The sequence below is a fragment of the Eurosta solidaginis genome, chromosome 2 (genome assembly GCF_040869045.1).
Source record: "Eurosta solidaginis isolate ZX-2024a chromosome 2, ASM4086904v1, whole genome shotgun sequence".
NCBI lineage: Eukaryota > Metazoa > Arthropoda > Insecta > Diptera > Tephritidae > Eurosta > Eurosta solidaginis.
This window is the reverse complement of record NC_090320.1, coordinates 272,653,067-272,676,342: the sequence shown is the minus strand read 5'-3', so window position 1 is coordinate 272,676,342 and position 23,276 is coordinate 272,653,067.

The following is a 23,276-nucleotide window of genomic DNA, read 5'->3' as shown; positions in this document are numbered from 1 at the left end:
TGAAAAACAAAAAATATGATTATTGGAAGCTTTCTATTCGTCACTCAAATGACTGAAGAAAACTCTTTGCTCACAAAATTGAAACTGAACTACCATCCTTTAGATTTTCGTAATAAATTTTTCAGCTTCACTACCACTATAGCTGTGTAGGGCTGAAATGTTTAGGCATTACCACTCAACTATGAGTAAGGGCTGGTGCATTAAGGCACCACTCCCAAATCTAGTCATCTCCCAAGCGATTTGTATCCAAAAACTAAAATTCGGCATGAGACACCTGTTAACATCAAAATAAAATCAAATGTGCTTGTAGTTATGTAGCACGTGAGAAGTTATACTTCTTTGGCATCATTAAAAACCGACCGATCCTTGGTCCACTCCCGAAAACAGGAAATATCGTAAAACCTAATCTAGGTAAAGGGCTACTTATATACCAAATTTCAGGCAAATCGAACAGTAAATAGAATTTGATAGAATAGATCGGTCCCCGGTCCACTTCCTGGAAAGGAAGGAAGTACATCTGTACCAAATTTAAGCAAATCGCACGATAAATGGTTTTATGTAGAATATGTCGACGCCTAGTCAACTTATCGGAATGAAAAGCTTCTCAAATATAATCTTTGTCAAAGGGATACCTCTGTGCTGAATTTCAAGCGAATTTAGCCATAAATAAGATTTTTTGGAATAGGTCGTTCTTGGTAAACTTGTGAGCATCCTCAAACACAAAATTTTATCAAAATCGGTCTAGTAATTTAGGAAGAGTTCAGTGACAAATATACGTACAGAAGAAATACATACATATGTAAATATATGTACAAGAAAGATTAAATCTTATTAGAGCACAAACATTAGTATATAATAAATACATACAACCAATGATACGAAAAATAGAGGCACTTTTTATATTTTGTTGGTACCTCTATTTCGAAAACATTTATATAAATACATCCTAATCAAAGCGAGTTTGCTCGGATAATTCACAGCATGCATTTTAAACCTGTAATTTTTTTGTCACATTTTTTTAAATTTAACTTTCATAAATTTTTTATAATGTGTCTAAAAAAGTATAACTTCAAAACTCAAACTTTTAAAAGGCTACCATTTTTGGCTTCCTGACCAATATTTTCATAATACCAAAATGAAAAAAAATTGTTGGGCCACCCTAATATGTAAATACCTTCTTGTAGCTGATGAAAGAGAAAGTCAAAAAATCACACTTAACTAAAAAACTGTAACAGTAAAAATGAATTGCTTCAGCAAAAGCCAAATAGCAAGCAAAGTGCTACACAAATTGAAACAATTGAATAAACTGAGCAAACAACAAAAACATTAGTAACTACATGTAATGCCATAAAAAATAATTTAAAAGGACGTACGCACAAACATGCACAACAAACACATTACGAACATGCCACAAACAAAAAACAACAGCGTTGAAGTTAAAAAGGAAAAACACGTCAAGTAGAGGCAAAATGACACACACAAAAACACTTTGGCCGCCACAAGTGTGAAAAAATAGCGACTGTCACTTGAAATGACAAAGGACCGAAAGTGACCAGTGAGCACAAAAAAAAAACTACAGAGACAAAAAGTTATAGGGTAAAGGATAAAAAAGTGAAGTTTTATTAAAGGAGTGGCTGACCAGTTGGAGCGTTGAAAGTTAGCGTTACAGACGAGGCAAAAAAAGAGTTTATTTCAACTCACCACAATAAACGTGTGGCATGCAACGAGCAATCAAACTGCAAAGAACGCGTTGCGTTAGCAGCCAAGCAACCCTAATTGTAAACAACAGCAATACAAAATTTAAGTTAATGGTATTACAATGGCTGAAATAGTAACAAAAAAACTACAAGTGAGAAGGAGTATCTACACAAACGCACGCACACACATTTGTAGCTAAATGGACACATAGTGACAGAGTCATGCTAGCTGATCAAGTCACACGCTGAAAAAGCACAGCTCACAGTGCGCACACATACAACAAAGCGAAACATTGAGCAACGCACGCTGAACAAACTCTCATGTAAAACAAAACAAAAGCAAGAATAACAATAACAATAATGCATGTCACTGTATGCAACTTCGCAATACTGAAATCACAAAAAAGAAAATGTGGAATATGGATGTTGAAAATCCGATAAAAGGGCATTGTCAGTCACTCGTACGCACACACTTTCTGCTTGCCACACTTGCAATTTCAACCGCCACTCATACCGCTTTTCAACAAGCTCTTAAAGCTTTTAAGTGTTTGTTAAAGTACGAAATGCACTTAAATTTGCGCACAAACATATGAACATGGTATACAAATGTGTGAATGTTTTAAAATAAATGACTGTCTATATGCCGAAATGGGCAAACAATCGGGTATACATAAGTGCTACGCTTATACGCATCTAAATGTTACTCATACGCCATGTCACGCATTCATCATTTCAACTGCAGTTATGGTCGTCTCTGCTTTAAAATATTAACAAGAGTCTTCAAATGTCAGATATTTCTAGAATAGGCCAGTATTCTATCCACAAAAAATCCGATCCCACGAACCGCGCTAATTACCGCGGAATAGGCCAGCTTAATCCTCCCATATATTGCGGCGTCTGGCCAGACGATAAGGCTTTATTTTCGTGAATAACTTTACTGCTACTCACCCGATCGTGAAAAGCTTAAGTGACATTTTAAGTTTAAAGGCGGTCTTTATAATAATTCGGAAATGGATGTTTTTTTTTTTTCTTTTATCTTTTTTTTTTTTGTACCAAAGTTGATTATGTCACAATTAAGCGTGTTCGTCTGCCAAGACGAACATATTTTTAAGCCTATAAGATCTCGTAGTTCGTATTAATTTCAAAATTAATCAATAACAAGTAAGGAAGGCTAAGTTCGGGTGTAACCGAACATTACATACTCAGTTGAGAGCTATGGAGACAAAATAAGGAAAATCACCATGTAGGAAAATGAACCTAGGGTAACCTTGGAATGTGGTTGTATGACATGTGTATCAAATGGAAGGTATTAAAGAGTATTTTAAGAGAGAGTAGGCCATAGTTCTATGGATGGACGCCATTTAGGAATATCGCCATAAAGGTGGACCAGGGCTGACTCTAGAATTTGTTTGTACGATATGGGTATCAAATGAAAGGTGTTACTGAGCATTTTAAGAGGGAGTGGGCCTTAGGTCTATCAGTGGACGCCCTTTCGAGATATCGCCATTAAGGTGGACCAGGGGTGACTCTAGAATGTGTTTGTACGATATGGGTATCAAATGAAAGGTGGTAATGAGTATTTTAAAAGGGAATGGGCTTTAGTTCTATAGGTGAACGCCTTTTCGAGAAATCGCCATAAAAGTGGACCAGGGGTGACTCTAGAATATGTTTGTACGATATGGGTATCAAAGGAAAGCTGTTAATGAGTATTTTGAAAAGGAGTGATCCTTAGTCCATAGGTGGCCGCCGTTTCGAGATATCGCCATAAAGGTGGACCAGGGGTGTCTCTAGAATGTGTTTGTACGATATGGGAATCAAATGAAAGGTGTTACTGAGCATTTTAAGAGGGAGTGGGCATTAGGTCTATAGGTGGACGCCTTTTCGAGATATTGCCATTAGGGTGGGCCAGGGGTGACTCTAGAATGTTTGTACGATATGGGTATAAAACGAAAAGTGTTACTGAGCATTTTAAGAGGGAGTGGGCAATAGGTCTATAGGTGGACGCCTTTTCGAAATGTCGCCATTAGGGTGGGCCAGGGGTGACTCTAGAATGTGTTTGTATGATATGGGTATCAAATGAAAGATGGTAATGAGTATCTTAAAAGGGAGTAATCCTTAGTTCTATAGGTGGACGCCTTTTCGATATATCGCCATAAAGGTGGACCAAGGGTGACTCTAGAATGTTTGTACGATATGGGTATCAAACGAAAGGTGTTACTGAGCATTTTAAGAGGGAGTGGGCATTAGGTCTATAAGTGGACGCCTTTTCGAGATATCGTCATTAGGGTGGGCCAGGGGTGACTCTAGAATGTGTTTGTACGATATGGGTATCAAACGAAAGGTGTTACTGAGCATTTTAAGAGGGAGTGGGCATTAGGTCTATAGGTGGACGTCTTTTCGAGATATCGCCATTAGTGTGGGCCAGGGGTGACTCTATAATGTTTGTGCGATATGGGTATCAAACGAAAGGTGTTACTGAGCATTTTAAGAGGAAGTGGGCATTAGGTCTATAGGTGGACGCCTTTTCGAGATATCGCCATTAGGGTGGGCCAGGGGTGACTCTAGAATGTGTTTGTACGATATGGGTATCAAATGAAAGGTGGTAATGAGTATTTTAAAAGGGAGTAATCCTTAGTTCTATATGTGGACGCCTTTTCGAGATATCGCCATAAAGGTGGACCAAGGGTGACTCTAGAATGTTTGTACGATATGGGTATCAAACGAAAGGTGTTACTGAGCATTTTAAGAGGGAGTGGGCATTAGGTCTATAGGTGGACGCCTTTTCGAGATATCGCCATAAAGGTGGACCAAGGGTGACTCTAGAATGTTTGTACGATATGGGTATCAAACGAAAGGTGTGACTGAGCATTTTAAGAGGGAGTGGGCATTAGGTCTATAGGGGACGCCTTTTCGAGATATCGCCATTAGGGTGGGCCAGGGGGACTCTAGAATGTTTGTACGATATGGGTATCAAACGAAATGTGTTACTGAGCATTTTAAGAGGGAGTGGGCATTAGGTCTATAGGTGGCCTTTTCGAGACATCGCCAATAGGGTGGGCCAGGGGTGACTCTAGAATGTTTGTACGATATGGGTATCAAACGAAAGGTGTTACTGAGCATTTTAAGAGGGAGTGGACATTAGGTCTATAGGTGGACGCCTTTTCGAGATATCGCCATTAGGGTGGGCCAGAGGTGACTCTAGAATGTTTGTACGATATGGGTATCAAACGAAAGGTGTTACTGAGCATTTTAAGAGGGAGTGGGCATTAGGTCTATAGGTGGACGCCTTTTCGAGATATCGCCATTAGGGTGGGCCAGGGGTGACTCTAGAATGTGTTTGTACGATATGGATATCAAATTAAAGGTATTAATGACGGTTTTAAAAGCGAGTGGCCCTTAGATATATATGTGAAGGTGTTCTCGCGATATCGACCAAAATGTGGACCAGGTGATCCAGAAAATCATCTGTCGGGTACTGCTAATTTATTTATATATGCAAAACCACTAACAGTATTCCTGCCAAGATTCCAAGGGCTGTTGATTTTGCCTTGTAGAACTTTTTCATTTTCTTTTACTTAATATGGTAGGTGTCACACCCATTTTACAACATTTTTTCCAAAGTTAGGTTTTGCGTCAATAAACCAATCCAGTTACCATGTTTCATCCCTTTTTTCGTATTTGGTATAGAATTATGGCATTTTTTTTCATTTTTCGTAATTTTCGATATCGATAAAGTGGGCGTGGTTATGGTCGGATTCCGGCTATTTTTTATACCGAGATAAAGTGAGTTCAGATAAGTAGGTGGGATAAGTTTAGTAAAGATATATCGGTTTTTGCTCAAGTTATTGTGTTAACAGCCGAGCGGAAGGACAGACGGTGGACTGTGTATAAAAACTGGGCGTGGCTTCCACCGATTTCGGCCATTTTCACAGAGAACAGTTACCGTCATAGAATCTATGTACCTACCAAATTTGAGAAGGATTGGTAAATTTTTGTTCGACTTATGGCATTAAAAGTATTCTAGACAAACTAAATGAAAATGGTCGGAGCCATGCCCATTTTGAAATTTTCTTTTATTTTTGTATTTTGTTGCATCATATCATTACAGGAGTTGAATTTTGACTTAATTTACTTATATACAGTAAAGATATTAAATTTTTTGTTAAAATTTGAATTAAAAAAATTTTTTTTTTAAAAAGTGGGCGTGTTCTTCATCCAATTTTGCTAATTTTTATATAGCACATATATAGTAATAGTAGCAGCGTTCCTGCCAAATTTCATCATGATATCTTCAACGACTGCCAAATTACAGCTTGCAAAACTTTTAAATTACCTTCTTGTAAAAGTGGGCGGTGCCACGCCCATTGTCCAAAATCTTACTAATTTTCTATTCTGCGTCATAACGTCAACCCATCTGCCAAGTTTCATCGCTTTAATTGCCTTTGGCAATGAATTATCGCATTTTTTCGGTTTTTCGAAATTTTCGATATCGAAAAAGTGGGCGTGGTTATAGTCCGATATCGTTCATTTTAAATAGCGATCTGAGATGAGTGCCCAGGAATCTACATACCAAATTTCATCAAGATAGCTCAAAATTTACTCAAGTTATCGTGTTAACGGACGGACGGACGGACGGACGGACGGACGGACATGGCTCAATCAAATTTTTTTTCGATCCTGATTATTTTGATATATGGAAGTCTATATCTATCTCGATTCCTTTATATATGTACAACCAACCGTTATCCAATCAAACTTAATATACTCTGTGAGCTCTGCTCAACTGAGTATAAAAATACAAACTTATATCTCGGTAATCACAGTGTGCTACGAGTTATCTTCAACATTGAAATAAAAATTCAAACATTTGTGGATAAATTTCAAAGTATCGAATTTCGTCTGGCCAGACGACAACGCTAAGATGTGTTGAATTTATTCACAGCTAATCGGAAAGTTAATATCCCTTTTAGCGTACTGTACGAAAGACTGAGGCCCAAAGACAACAAACCGATTTGACCTTATTAGTATGCCTTCAAATTTTCTAAATCTAGTATCGTCCAGCATCAACACTAGCAACAACGTTAGCTCTGAAATCCAGCCAAGTATCACTCTTGCCAATAAATGCTACTTTAGATTAGGTAGGCAATTCAAAAGTAAAGTCCTCTCTCGGCAAACGAAAATCATACTCTAAAAGTCATTTATCGTACCCGTCCTATTATATGGTGAAGAAGCATAGACCATAAAAATATCAGACGAAGCGGCTCTGGAAATGCTCGATAGAAAAATTCTTCGAAAGATTTATGGACCTCTACACGTTGGCGATGGCGAGTACCGAAGAAGATTTAACGATGGGCTGTATGAGCTCTACGCAGACATCAACATAGTCCAGCGAGTTAAAACGCAGCGGCTGCGCTCGCTTGGGCATGTTATGCGAACGAAAGATGACGTTCCGGCCAAGAAAGGATTTATATCCCAACCCGCCTTTGGAAGCAGAGGTAGAGGGCGGCCCCCACTCCGCTGGAAGGACCATGTGGAAAATGATTTAAACTCCCTTGATGTAACCAATTGGAGCCGGTTAGCAGAGAGAAGGAGCGTCTGGCGCGCCTTGTTGGACGGTCATAACCGTTCAAACGGTTAAGCGCCAATTAAGTAAGTATCGACCAGATATTTACGATGCGCCAGAATATGTTGATGGCTCACGATGAGAGAATTGCCACTCACCATCTTTTTGTCGATTTGAAAGTAGGCTTTTACAGCGCAAAAATAAGTTCCTTGTATGCTGTTATGTCTTAAAATAAATTCCCTACAAACGATGCCGCGCAACAACACCAGCTCATTAAGGATGGAAAAGAGCCTCTTGAGGGCATGCGAAACCAAACAAGACAAAACATTTCGCTTTCGTATGATTTCTTTAATGCTGGAGAATACAGTTGTAGCAGAGCGTACAAGCACAGGCGTTTGCTGTTGATATCGATGTATTTGGCCTTATCAAACGCGCGTTGAGTTCTACCTTCTTTGAATTAGATAAAGAGGCAGAAAAGATCGTATTGCTGTAAATTAACACAAGTTAAAATGCCTGCTGTCATTCAAGAAAGAATGGGCGTATTCGCACTTTGGTAGCCACGTCCCTATTAAAAATAAATGTAAGGCGCGATAACCTCCGAAGAGATTTTAGGCCGAGCTTCTCTTCCGTGCTCCTTTTAATTTTTCTTACAAATTGGGGGGACACGACCTACTTATTTTATGCCGACTCCGAACGGCGTCTGCAAAGCATATGAGTTTTCACTGAGAGCTTTTCATGGCATTTGTACTCGGAGTGCTTGCCCAAGGGTGCCGAGGGGCAATACCGCTCGAAAACATATTCTTCTAATTGAAAATCCTTTGTTTTTGATGTTGCTTTTTCCGGGGCATGAAACCAGGATCTTCGGTTTGGATGGCAGTGCACGCTACTCTCACACCACTGAGGCTGCCACGTCGCTACTGGGAGATGTAAATTCTACTGTCGAGGACTTCATCTATCTAGAAATCAGCATTAACAGCGAAAACAATGTCTACTTATAAATCAAATGAAAAATAGTTCTTGCCAACAAGCGCTACTTTTGATTGAGTAGGGAGCTAAAAAGTACAGTCCTCTCCCTTTGAACAAAAGTTAAGCTCTACAAGTCACCCATCATACCTGTCCTGATGCATGGCCCAGCTTTTGGAGTGAGCGAGAGAAATGCTTTCTGGAATATTTGAGGTACTGTCGTGATGCTGACAGCCACCATCGAAGGTGCTTTTATGATGAGCTGTATGAGCTTTACGCAGATATGAAGAAAGTGCAGCGAATAATAGCCCAAAGGCTTCGCTGCTAGGTCATGTTATGGAACTGCACGAATACCACCACTGAGCCGGGGAGTCAGGTGAAGTGGAGGCTTAACCATTCTTGTTGCTACCAATTGGCATCAGTTATCGCAAATCAGCGATATCTGGCCAAATTTGTTACGAAACGGCCTAAATCACTCCCAGAAACTACATTTTCTCTGGTTAATTATGGCATGGTTTTACCACTCTTGCCGTGCCTTCGTGTGTTGTTTTATGAAATGCATCGCGTAACCAACTCCTTCACTTCCTCTGTCTGGCTAAGTAAATGGTTTCACCTGCACATATTGCCTTCAACGTGGTCCGATAGTCGCTACTTAAATATCACGGTTCTGTGTTTCGAGTAGCCACATTCCTAGTTGATTTCTACAGGGAGGTTTGTTGTTGCTGTTGTTGTAGCAGTGCTTCGCCCCATCCAATATGTACGACCAATCACAAATTGTCATCAATATCCTCTAACGGGAGTCCAAGGAAACATGCTGTTTCAATAGGGAAGGACCATAATGAGAGGGGTGTTAGAGATTCCACATTACAATTAGAGAGATGGTTGGTATCATGTGGGACACATTGCAAGCAGGACATACATATTTTATGACGGGGTTGATTCTGGATAGGTAAGAGTTTAGCTTGTTACAGTATCCACATCGAAGTTGAGCTAGAGTGACGAGCGTTTCGCTAGGAGGCCTTTGATCTCAGTACGTAAAATACTCGGGAACTGCGAAAGTACTATATCCTAGTTGGTTCTAGACCATGGTTATCCATTCCAATGCCCTCTATTATTTTCGAAGCACTTGTGTACGCCATCACATTTTGAAATGCTTCCGCTCTACACGCATCCCATGCGTATTTTCTTCCCAACTCTATTTTTAACCGCCTGTCAAATATAATGAGTTCTTTAGGCTCATCTTTGGAAAACATTTTTTTTTTAATCTCTTCTGATAAGCCTTTTTAAATTTGAAACTGGATAACTTTTCCTCGAGTGCCAATAGCTGAAGCAACATCACTAATGTCGCCTTTGGGTTAGTGTCCCTAATTATAGGCACATACAAAGGGCTGAATATATTTGGGAGTGAATTTCATCTTTTGAAAGCCTCTGTTACAGTTCGTTTATAGGGTCAACGGGATGGGTGACATAAGGCCTTCTTCTAGACGGTTTTTTGTGACCCTAGGTTTTTCTGTGCCGTATTAGACTGAGGCAAGAAATGTACCTTTCGGGAAGCTACTCAAAAAGCGAATATTTGATAGACTTTTCGCTCAACTACTATTTAACCTACCACCGGCCAAACGTTTTAGTCAAGCAATTAAAGCACTTTTCGCACTCACTTCATGAAAGGATAAATGGTAAAAATATCATACCGCAACAGGAAAGGAAACAGTGTTTCAGGCCCAAGTCTTGTCACTGATGGAAAATCGTTAGATACCCCTAGGCGATGTTAGGCTGATCTGCTTGGTCCCTGAGAATCTCCCATAGACTGAAAGAGGATCTCTCATAGACTGAATGTGTCCATAGTGTTAGCATAAAATTGTCTAACGACCAAACCGAAAATCCCTTTCAAAAACCTGAACCTACGTAATAAAATAGCTCCGTCCTATGCCACGTACTGCTTCTATATTTGATAACTGTATTACTCCTTACAGCTGATGTCCCAGCCTGGGAAATGCAGGGCACGAGCACTAAAAGTGGACGATAGTTTCCTCATCCAAGCCGCTCATCTTGCATCTGGTCAAAATTTAAAGTATGTGACGCCAGTGGGCAATGTCACATGACCCGCTATGAGCTTACGGTCATTTCCTTTTAATGATAAGATTAACTTTGTAAGTCTAGGGTTATAAGACCGACACATTATCTTTGACACTTTAAAGTTCCACGATTGTGTCCACGCCTTTCTTGTATAGTCAAACATGTGCAACTATCGCTTTCTCTTAACCTTGTCCAACCTGATTGGGACGTCTACGAGACAAGCTCCAATGGATCCTCTCTTTATGGCTGCTGCACCCCTTTTTTAAACCCATCTCCACCATAAATTAATATGAAATATTTTTTTTATTGAGTAATTTTCACATAACTTTTTAAACATTTGCGATCATGTTAGTGTGTAGATGCTTGCATTTTCCTGTACGTAAAATTTTAGCCGTTTCCATAAAGATATTCGCATAGGTCTATTTCGCACGCACAACTTATAATTTAATCTTCGCAATTATTCAAAACTGTATCGGAAAAACCAAACTTATGCTAGCATTAACGAAGTAAAAAAAGTAACAGCAAAAACTATTAGCAAAACCATTGGGAAATGAAAACAAAAACAAAAGTATTTGATAGTGAAATGAAAAACGAACAACAGAAAAATTAACAATAACAAATTGTGTGCAAGCGGTGACTTAGCCTTGCTCCCAGTCATCGGAGAGTCACTTAAACTTTTCAATCGCGATAAGCGGAAATGTAAGATTTCCATTTATGTTTCCGTTAAAAGCAAAAAGTAAAAGGCAGACTAAATTCTAAGAAAACCAAATATGCCAATGGGAACGGAAAGTGGAATAAATGTAGCAATAGCATAAGCTTTTGCGATATGGCTGCTTTGCTCAAATACAGCTACAATCCCCAGCGCTCATTGACTATTTGCGGTAATACGAGCTGGCAAATGTTGCAAAATAGAAAAAGTTAGCTCCATTGCTGTAGCTAAAAATATACCAATATAATTTGTATGAAAGAAACATTAAAGGAAGTGAAAACGGGAAAGAAAGAAACACAAGAAATACTAAAACAAACGTAAAGGTGTTCTCTGTTAGCAAATAAAAAAGTCGAAGTACGCGCGGAACGGAGCATTTTATACCTAGTTGGGGTATTTTTGGACAACCTACGAAATATAGGGTAATCCTGTTGTTATGATAAATGTGAGAGATTGGATGTTAGGATATTTGAATTGGATTTGTGACTTTATCACATCAGAACGAAAGTCAACGGCAAAAACTACTTGCTGAAATTTTTATATTCCACGCTACAGGGAACTTTTAATATCTAATACAAATAATACATGATGGCCTTGTTCAACATGCGGCATAGCAAACGCTAATATCCAAGATGTATGTAGAAGCTTATTGTTTATGAAAGTGGAGGACTTCACTCCCCGCTGTGAGTTATTACTTTTAAAGAATTTTTAAATTTTTAAAACTCTAAGTAAATTGGTATACATTAATTATATTGACTATGCAAGGATCATATGAGTATATCCTAGCAATTCCCTTGTATTATTTTGGAACTATTTCAGGATCATCTTGGCACTATCCGTAAAATCTTCGAAATATTGTACGTCTCACTTGAGATAAATTTGGTACTGCTTTAGCATTATTTTTGGGAACAATTTGGAACTATTTTGTGTCATTTCGAAACTATCTGGATCACTGCGATATTGCATTCAGAATCATTTTGGAATTATTTTTGTTATCTTTACACAAGGATTCTGGGATTGTTTCTAGACATTTGGCGCTGTGTCCGTAAACTCTCCAGACTATTGTATTCAAATCATTTAAAACACATTTTCGGATTTATTCTGGTGAAGTTAATCTTTTTTTTTCATTTTTCTGGTACCATTTTCAATATAGTTTCGGTAATGCTTTCGTATAGTTTCAGGATCGTTTTCGGTATCACTTGTATTAGTATGGGTATCGTTGATGATTTCGCGATCATCATTGGTGGCACTTTTGGGCTCTTTCCGGATCCCTTCTAGAGAATTGACATAATAGTTCGAGATTTAAGTATCATTAAGAAACACTTTTCGGATTTATTATGATCAAGTTCGGAATGAGTAGAAGACTATTTGTGGACGGTTTTCGTACAGGAATCATTAAGATAATTTTATTCGCGGCCATTTTCGATATAATTTTGGAAGTGTTTTCAAATAATTTCAGTATAGTTTAAGGTAATATTCGGGATAATTTTGGGAAAATTTCATTATGTTTGATTCGCACCGATTCGACGGTACACCATATAATTTTAAAAATTGTTATTAAGGTTAAGATTACAAGGTAATTTGATTCAATTCCTTTGATAGGCGTTCACGTTCATGGCGTTTTCGTTGTTTTTGCATTTTTGGATTTTCTTTACTTCCTATTCATTTCAAGATGCCATAAACACAGCTCCCTGTAAGTAGGTACACCAGCTTACGTACGGATAGCGAGCAAAAGTCAGCAACATAAAATGAGAGTTGCCAAAGATTACAACAAAATGATGAGAAACTTATTAGGGTGTTGTTCATGATTTCGAGTTTCTTAGTGTAAGGAACTGTGGTAATATTGACACAGATAAACAGGAAAAACGTTATATTTATTAATATATATGCAAAAACAAATTTTAAGGCTCACTATCCTTTGCAGTGCTATAGAAAATATGGGTCTTTCAGAGCGCTTGGAAAGGTATCTGATATTTTTGACAAAATGTTTGTAATTTGCTATCTCCTTTTTCCCACTTTTTCGAAGTGGTCACCGTTCCACAAAATTTTCAAAATATCTTTAAAAGAACATATTTGATAACACATCGAAGTTAACTTTTATATTTGACAGGTTTGACACTTTAGAGGTTGACCCATAACCGTATTGTGAAATCCAATAGATTCCCGTGTACAAATTCTAGAAGCATTTGGCGATCATATAAGAAAATACGTTGTTCAGCAGTTTTTATGATGAGTAGAAGGGACACATGTACTGTTTGAGTTAGTGCCACATGTATGGAACTTTACAAAAAACCTCGTATAGCTTCTCCAATTTTCCAGCGCTGTTCAGCACACTGTCTGAAGAGCATCTCAGAACTCTAGAATATTAAGCCAGTGCAGCTTCTCAAAAAAGTGTTTAAGCTCAACAGAAAGAGTATTGTAGTATGAGCTCCCAGATTTCCCTTTAAGTGAAAGAAATGGAATATCAAAAGTGTACAATTTACGCTAACTGAGGTCAGAGGAGACTCGACACATTCACCAACAGAACAATCTACGTGTTCCAACAAACTTCAGAAACAAATATTTGGTTATTTGCCACCTTTGAACATTTTTTTTTTATAAAAGCCCTATTGCGCTTTCACATATATTAGCATTTCTAACATCACTATTCTGTTAGTAAGTTAAATCAACGACAGCAAGCCATTTACATACATACATAGAAGACAACGAAGAATATTCCACATACATAACCAGCAGCTTGAAGCGAAGAGATTATTTCGTATACACATACATATGTAGTCAGCAGATAAGATCGAAGAATAAAAAGAAACAATCACACACAGGAGGTTATCACCAGCTAAGAGCATAAGTTGTTACTCACACATACACACACATATAGTTAGAAGAAAAACATAAACTACAGATATATAGTATATAGCTAAATACCCGAGTATAAGATACAATTGTTCCAGAAGGCATGTTCGTGAAAAGTCTAGAAATTCGGAGAAATAGGTGAACCAGGCTAACTAATCGAGAATATAAAAGTAGCGCGGTGCAAGCGAGAATCAATCAGTTTGATTTAAACACGCTATTAGTGAAGTACGTGATAATTGTAATTGTAATCTAAATAAAAACCACTTTGCCATACTGAATATTGGATTTATTTATTCGACACCTCAGCGATTCAAACGTTAACAGCAGGTGCATAGTAATCAGAAATTTAATTTAATTTAATTAAGATTGGGATATTTTGAAAAAAATTCTGTGATGGGAGATTTTCAAAAGAGAAAAGGGTACATTTCACAGTCTATGAAGCGATGTCATAAAAAATGCATTTGAAGAAAGTGTTGTATGCAATTTTTGTGTTTTTTTTTTTCATTTTATCAAATTATAAAAGGTGCATTTCTTCTCTGATATAGGGAGGTGGTGTTCAAAGTAGACATTTTTCTTCCATATACAAAATATAGCTTTACACTATTCCATATATAAAATATAGCTTTGACCTATTCATATCAATATGAAGACACTCTCTGAAAAAAAATTCAAAAATATATACGAGCCTTAAGAGACCTATAACTTGCACTATGTTGGAAGAAAATTGATTGGGCTACAAAACTGCATAGTACACAAAAATTTCAGAAAACTTTTAATAAAGACTTCTCAATTTTCGAAAAATTTTCTCGAATTTTCGAATTTCGCCGTTTTCTTAATTTGTCCAAAATAAAAAAGGGAGAGTTTAAATGACAAAATTCGATAAAACTTGCCGATGCTACTTCTGTGTTCGCTGCTGTACATAAAAAAGTCAGGGATGATAAATGGATTTTTTCATTTTGGACCAAACGTGGAAAAAAATGTACCAAACCATCCAAAAATGTACCCAAAGTTTTGGGATGGGAATTTGAACCAAACTAGAGTCATTTTTATCCAAAAACAATTTTTAGTCAGGAAACTCCTTGAGTTCTTTAAATACCTTAGTTGATAAAAATCTTTTTTTCGTATCTATATTATGACAACTATTGTTAGCTGATTTCATCGAGTCTTTAGTTTTTATTAAATTCGAAACTGTGTTTATTTCAAGTATATTTCTGCATTTAATTTAAATTAATTATGTATAGAAAATATCCTTTCTACGTTTGTGGATGAATTGGGAATCGACAATATGCCTTGAACTATTCTATAAATATTGGAAAACATTTGCGCGTTTAATTCATTTTTAACTGACCTTAATTCTACCCAAAAGCTACATATATATAAATGCTTGAATTTTTTAAGGCTCTCATTCTCTGCCAAAGCTCTAAATTCGGAATTAATTTTCTCTATTTTATCAAATTCAGATTTTGGTAACAAGTCCATAACTAAAGGCACAATACTATTTGTTTCGCCGCTTAAAATACTTTCTGGTGAAAGCTTTGCAGCTCACAAGCATACATCTATATTGGGTCCCAGGGCATATGGGAATAGATGGGAATGAAAAAGCGGGACGAATTAGCTAAAAAGGGCGCATCCCTTGAAGCTTGCTCCGTAGATGTCCCAATTAGATTGGGCGAGATTAAGCGAAGGCGAGAGGTGCACATAATCGATCAAGCGGGAAAGGCGTGGGTTCAAGCGCGCGGCTGTAAAGTGTCGAAGATTATGTGTAGGTCTTACAACCTTAGACTAACACAGTTGCTCCTATCATTAAAAAGAGAGGATTGTAGACTCATGACGGGTATTCTGACTGAAAACTGCCTTCTGGCGTCACATGCCTTTAAAATAGGCTTGGTCAGTGATAGCAGATGTAGGAAGTGCGGGTTAGAGGAGGAAACGATCGAGCACGTTCTATGCTCGTGCCCTGTACTTGCCAGGCTAAGACTCCAGCTATTAGGAGTGATACAGCTGTCAGATCTAGAAGCAGCAAGTGGCTTAAGTCCTAGGAAGCTTCTAGTATTTGCCAAGAGGACGGAGTTATTTTATAACATAGGTGCTGGTTTTTGATAGGGTTTTTCAATTTGGTCGTTAAAACAAACTTCTGGTAACACTACGGACTCAATCAGTCTATGTGAGGTCCTCATGTACCGGCCAGTTCAACCTACCTACCTACCTTTGCAGCTCACAACATTGTTTTATCATTTAAATTTACTTTCTACTACATTTGTATATAAAATTGTTTAGCAAAGCTTTTAAACATGTGTACGTCATCTTCTTCGAAAAGGCTGTTTGATAGCATAATATCCACATTAGCACCGCGGTAAACTTCATCTGGGGTTAAGTGATTTTCGTCTGAACCAATATTTAACATCCAAATAGGACTGGAGTCTAAATAAGCTTTTTTTTTATAAAATTTTTAATTTGGTAATAAGTAAATGTATACGAATATCTTCAGACTGCATTTCTAGATTCACATTATTTATTTCGTTTAAAATATAAGAAAGAAATGCAAAATATACTCTATAAATAGGACTTTGAAAAATTTCAGATATAAGATTAATATTTTGATTACTGCTTTTATTTTGAAATACGTAAATATTTAAATAATATTTGAGGGTATCCCATTACTCTATCTCTGACTGCTTGTCTAGAAAGCCCCCTTGTGGGGGCGTACTTTAGTATAACATGCATTTCTGTACCGAAATGTTAAAAACTTTGAAAGTCTGTACTCCTAATGGGAGTTAATCCAAAAATGATAGTTTGCGCATTTCAAAAATTTATAAATTTTGTTGGGTAATACATTACAAGCGGTCGTTGAAGCCAAATTTAAAATGTGACAAAAACATCCGTTAACACGCAGATTTGGAAAAACTCAGCCTTGCTTGCACTCCGCTTTTTGCTCCCATCAACCGAGCAATTGTCGGTAGTGAAACCAATAATTTTTTCAAGTGGTATTGAATGGTCTTTCAAGCATTTACTAATGGCATTAAAAATACCCTCCGTGCCACTACCGGTCAAAGGTATGAAATCTAAAAATCTATCAATGCACTTTTTATCAAAAATTCGAATCGAAACTGCCAAATTTTTTGATATACATATATCACTCGTTTCCGCTGTTACTAGAGAGTAATAATTCTGCTGATAAAATGCAATTATGGATTTATAATTTTCTGGCCACGTTATTTGAGTTATTATTTTCTGTGCTTTAATTCTATTGATACAAATTTTAGAATCAGTTATGCTATTTTTCATAAGCATATTCAAATGATACATAACTGCAAATGGCAAATTGTGCTCGGCAACAAAACAACTTAACTATCTATATATTTTCTTCGAAAATATTGTAATTTTTTTGTACATTCAGAGCTGCTTTGCAAACGACTTGAAGTGTAGTGCTGTATTTTACAAAAATGTACCAAATATGTCAATGTAGTACCAACGTACTTTCGGGAAGCGAAATGTACCAAAAAAAGTACAAATGTACCATGATTATCATCACCGAAACAAGTAGTTGTTGGTAGATTTTCTATTCCGCTTAAAATACATAAAGAGAGAGCACGCGTTGCTCTGGGTGTTATATTCAATTTGAAATCATTATCAAACAAGAAATATGAAAAACAAGTTCAGATTTGGTACCAAAATTTATCGATGTGGCAACCGTGCGCTCTTATGTATGTGACATAACTTTTCGCTAAGTCATCGAACTTATTGCGAATTCACAAGCTAAAGTCTAAAACTCTTATACACGTACAGGCATCTAAACTCACTAAATTTTTCTTTGCCGTTAGGCCTCTTATCGGCAAATATATAAATTAAGGTTTACTTTGACATATTAAGAACGGGCAATTTGGGATTTGTTTTGCAACATTTCTGCTAGCGAAGATACAAGTAAAAGAATGAAATTAAGCTAAAATAAAAAGCAAAAAATAGATAACGTCAATAGCGACATATACCTTAACTTAAGTACATACTTATATAAGTAGGTACATATATAAGTATTTATCTTAGATCTGATTAGTGAAAAATGAACATTCCGCGCAATAAAACACAAATCTAAAATAAACTTATAAAGTCAAGTTTGCTTAAGTATATATGTATGGAAGTAAAAAAAATGAAAAAAAAAAACTTGTTCAATGTGTAACATTTTATCTTGCGCGCATTTAAAACGTAAAAAAATGATACACTTAAACTCCTAAAATTATGCCACACTCAAGTTAACTTGTAAATGTCTTTCAATTAAAACTTTTCCACTCAGGGGAAAAAAATTACTTCAGAAACCAAAAGCAAAATAACTTAAAACTTTGGAGAAATGTAAAGCACTTTGAGCATCCTACAAGTGAATTATATCACATCATATTAATTTCCTCGCATTTATACTCTAAATAACATATATTCTTGTATTACGCCAACATAACGCAGCATACTTTTTGGCGCGTTCAGCAACGTTTGAATATAAATTCGCGACAGATGCGCTACTAAGTTACTCAAATTTAAGATAAGAAGTAAGTAAGTCATATTTGTTGCTGAAGCGTGAAAATATTTAACTGACTCAAATGCTGCATATTTACTCGCTGTTGCATTGCCAAGTTTTACGACTCCTAAAAATATGCTAAAATTTCACGAGCTTATTTGTGAAAATTAAAAGAAAACAGCTTTGGTAAAACTTATTTCAACTTTTATGAGTCCCAAGGACATTAGTCATAAGTGGGTAGCAAAAGTAGCGTAGTAATAACGATAATAACAAAAAAAATAACAAAAAAGCTAAAATGTTTTGCGTTGTGTACAATGTATAGCTCATCTGCATTTATGTTTAAGCTTAAGTGACCTTTTGGTCGTCTGGAATTTTGATCGCTCAAGCACCCATGAAATTAAAAGCAACGAAGAACCACAAGAACTTGGAAAAGGAAAGTGTAGTTATTTAAATTAAAAAATAAAACATATAACTAATTAGGGAGGGACTCATACCTTTAATGAATAGAGCTGAACAAAATCTTATGAAATTGCAAAAACTCATAACCTCTGAACAGTTGTGTGTATCAGATTATCGAAAGAAGAGCGATCATCTGACACACTGTTTTCCATTTCTTGTTCGACGACACTAACAAATCTGACCTCTATCCCTTCTGACACTAACATGTGTTTCGTATTTTCTTTTAAAGAAGCCCTTAAAATTGCAGTTTAAAAATGTTCGTGCTTGTATGACAGTCATTTTTCTATAAAAAAAAAAAATATTTGCAATGCTCCTAGAAGAAGTAGCAAGTGTATTATGTTGCCAATTATCCAGATATTGGGTATCTTGGCTATTAAGTGATGATCTAAAAGGCTCTTTCCCTAAATGCAGTTCACTTTTTAAAGAGACTTGAATTCTTTTTGCATTTTTATCAACTACGAATTTAACCTACCCAGGACAGGCTTTTGTATACCGATAAGTTTTCCCTGTGTATACTACACTTAGCCATCTTTTGGGCAGTTAATTTCGCAACAGGTTCACGAATTGTTCGAAGTTGGAAGGGAAGGGAATGTTGGCGGCAGGGTCAGATTCTGTCAGGGAGGAAAGTTCATGTTACTTGATCACGGTAAAGTCCTTTAAGATAAATTCGCCGCTTTGACGAAGAAGTGGACCAGTACGATATAGGCAACTTGAAGTTCATCTGCCTCCCTGCATTCCGCTCTTTGACGGGCGGATATAGATTTCTCGAAGCAAACATGTTTTCTTGTGCTAAACAAATTCCTTCTGGTTAGAAGTTAAAGACAGCGGCCCGCCGAAATCATTGCGCTCACTCATCATTATTAATTGGTACTTAACCACCTAAGCAATTTTGGCTGTTCCGTAACAATTCACGCCTGATATCCCTATTTCGCGATAACTGACGCTAATTGGTGGCACCAAGAGCTGTACCTCCACCTGCGTCGGCCCAACTGAGTAGAACTTTCTCCTTTCTCAGAATCGAAAGGCGAGTGAAATAACGTCCTGTGGGCTTTTAGGCGCTCCACTTTCTTTATATCTGCGTAAACCTCATACAGCTCATCATTATGCCCCTCTCGATACTCTCCGTCGGCATCATGAACTTGATCATAAAGCTCAGAGAATACTTCAAGACCCATCTCATCTGCTGTCAACGCCGTTCATGACCTCGAGCCACACATCACCACAAGTATAATGAGTAACTTGCAGAGCGTAGTTTTTTGTTTTAATTTGCCCAGTCAGTCTAAAGTAGCGCTTGTTGGCAAGAGTTATTTTGTGTTTTATTTACAATCTGATATCTTAGCCCCACAAACTGAGCCCATCCTTGGCTATAGGGTTTTTACTGCCCAGTGTCCAAGTTAAATTATTACTGCTGCAGTTGCATTGAGTGTGGTGAGGTAGACTCAATATATAACCACTCTTGAAGTTATTATAGCCCTACAAATGCGATGAGTCTTGAATAAATCTGGGATGAATCCTAAGGAAATTAAGCCATTTTTTTTTTCTTTTTTATGGGTTGGAGTGAATTATTTTGTTTGAGCATGTCCTATGGAGAGACCAACTGTTCCTTTTTATGCATGAAGGTGCATTGTCGCACTGCGCCCAGCTGTACGGTATAAGGGATCTTGAGGTGATCAATTAATACAAAATTAAGATAAGAGAGATCAATCGCAGGTCACTTCCTATAGGGATGAAGGGCATGGTTTTTTGCAGAGAGATCGTCATCACCGTTCTTATTTCTTTTGTTCACACAACAGCCCTTCATGGGCTCTTCGGATTATTCACATACAAACTTATGCATACTCTTTTTTTGTTCCTATTCATTAGTATAATAAAAATTTTATGTTTAAACCACAGACATTCACAAGTGAAATACAATAATTTTTACAGAAACTTCCTTCCATTTATCCCTTTTGCTACCGCTAAGTTAAACACCCACCTACACAATCTTAATCACACATACACACATACGATATTAAAGCAATTCAAACTCATATCCTTGTGTTCGTTGATTTCCTGTAATGCGAGCATTATGCTTCCTTGATTGCTTTGAGGCTTTTGTTTTGTTATTATGATAAAACTTTTCCAACTGTAAATATATATTTGTGTGTGCGTATGTGCGTTTACAAATGCATATGTGGTTGCTTAGCGGAGAGCAAGAGTTAGTTTATACCAATATGTATGTATGCGTGTATGCTTTTGAGTTAACCACAAAACTTTTACTATCAGTTCAATATGCTTGAGTTGGCTGTTGACTGCAGCAGTTGGCCAGAAGCTGGCACACACACACATTCACTTGTTCAGACGGGGACACACGACGGCCAGCTTAAAATCGTTGTCAGCTCAATTCTATGCGTACTGACACACACATCTGTCGCCTTCATTTGTGAAAAAACACTCATTCATTTACTTCTAATTTTACTGCTATTCTACGCCCTTTCGTGGCTTCTTCTTTTGTCGATTTTACAGCTGTGGTTGCTGTCTTCTGCAGAATTGCCTTATCAATACGCTTAAGTTTGAGATATGAATGGCTAAAGTACTCACGTAGAAACAATTTGTGGCATTGATGCGCATGCATGTAAGTAACTTCATATGAATATATTTATTTTAAAGAAACTTTTATAGATATTTGCCAACGACACTATGGGCTTCTTATTTTTTTGGGTTTAAGTCATATGGGTGTAATCTTGTGTAAAACCACATAAGGCACTCTCGCAGTATCATATGCTTGTGATGTTAGGGTCCGATTAGATAGAGCACTGGGAAGAAGGACTCTACTCTCGTTGGCTCCAAAGAACAAACATCTGCCCACTATCCATATAAAAGCTCTGTTCATCGAACCTCACTTTCATTTGTGACTAGGGAACAAGTGAACAATGCACCCACAGGGTATAGGAATGCATTTTTCTCCTACAGTCGGTAAACATAAATTACACGACGTAGTATCTACCAACAGAAAGCAACTTAGTACGTAAATATCTAAGACTTGTTTCAATTCCCACTATCATTCAACTTTACCATCCACAACGCTTTCTTAACGTTAGGTAGCACTATCCACTCCTAACCTCTTTTGAATAACAGGTAAGAAAAGTCCGTTCTGTTGAAGGTTCGAGGGGTACAATTACCCCTTACCGCAGCAATGGGGCCTTCACCACAAACTTTTAGTGACAGATTGTATCGGATTTGTGTCCAAAAAATAGCCTCGCACATCTGTCACGCTCGTTAAATCTCATGTTGTCCCATATTGATCACGTTGTTATTAACGGCAGTCATAGCACCAAAGTTCGGATGTGTATACCTCTCGGGCCCCGAATATATAGTTAAAGCAATACATAGCAACATCAGTCATCAGGGAAGGTTGAGCCAGAGGCTTTCGAAATTAGTGGAAGTCTCGAGGAAAGAATACTTACTCGGATTCCTAGTAGTAGTTGTATATGGGGTTAGGAAGACGATTACCCGTCAATATTCAGCTACTTCTCAGGCAATGAAGTGGGACCAGGATACCTTTAGCGACAAATGTCAACAACGATTTCGGAATCGAATAAAAAAAAAATTGGCGCGATTTGCTCCCGAGGAGACTAAAACTACGAGGAAACTAAGACCGAACCTTTTAATTATCTCTACAAACTGGGAGGACGGGACCTATATGTTTTATGCCGGCTCCAAACAGCATCTGCAAGCCAAATTAAATTTCACTGTAAAGCTTTACATAACAGAAAAAAAACAATTTTTTTTAATTGAAAAAACGTTTTTCAAAATTTTTGATGAGAGAGAGAAATACCAGGTCTTAGATATGAGATTTAACCATTGACCAACATAAACCAATATCAGTGTTCATCGATAAAGATAAAATAAACTCCGAGACTGAGTGCGTATCGCTTCACAAACATGCCCAGACTTCAAATGCCGCAGAGATCATACGAAGCCATAGTCTGCGCTAAGAGGAAATCTTTACATTTCATAATGAAAGCGATTCTTTGATCCTAAGTTCTATGGCTAGTACTCAAAGTTTCTTCACCGCATCGTCCATTGTAGAAGCCACCTCCTATAAAAACAGAGGAATCTTTATTGAAATAGATTTAAAAGCAGAACAAACCAAATTGAGCGTGATTTTGGTCATGTATCCATAGAGAGACAGGATATTGATGACAACTGATTTACTTTTTGCTTCAATCCGTGGCATAGACCTGGCAATAACAACGAAAATATAAAATGAACTCATCTTAGTCTACTAACTTACGATTGCGTGGCATAAGGTCAATTTACTTAAAGATAACTTCAAATGGTCACAATGTCGGCCCTATATTAAACTTTAAATAGCGTTTTTAAATTTTAACTTCAAAATAAATGACTTTTAAATAACACTATTTTTTGGCCTGTTTTTCCAAACTTTTTTTGATATGAGTCTTCGGTTCCCAA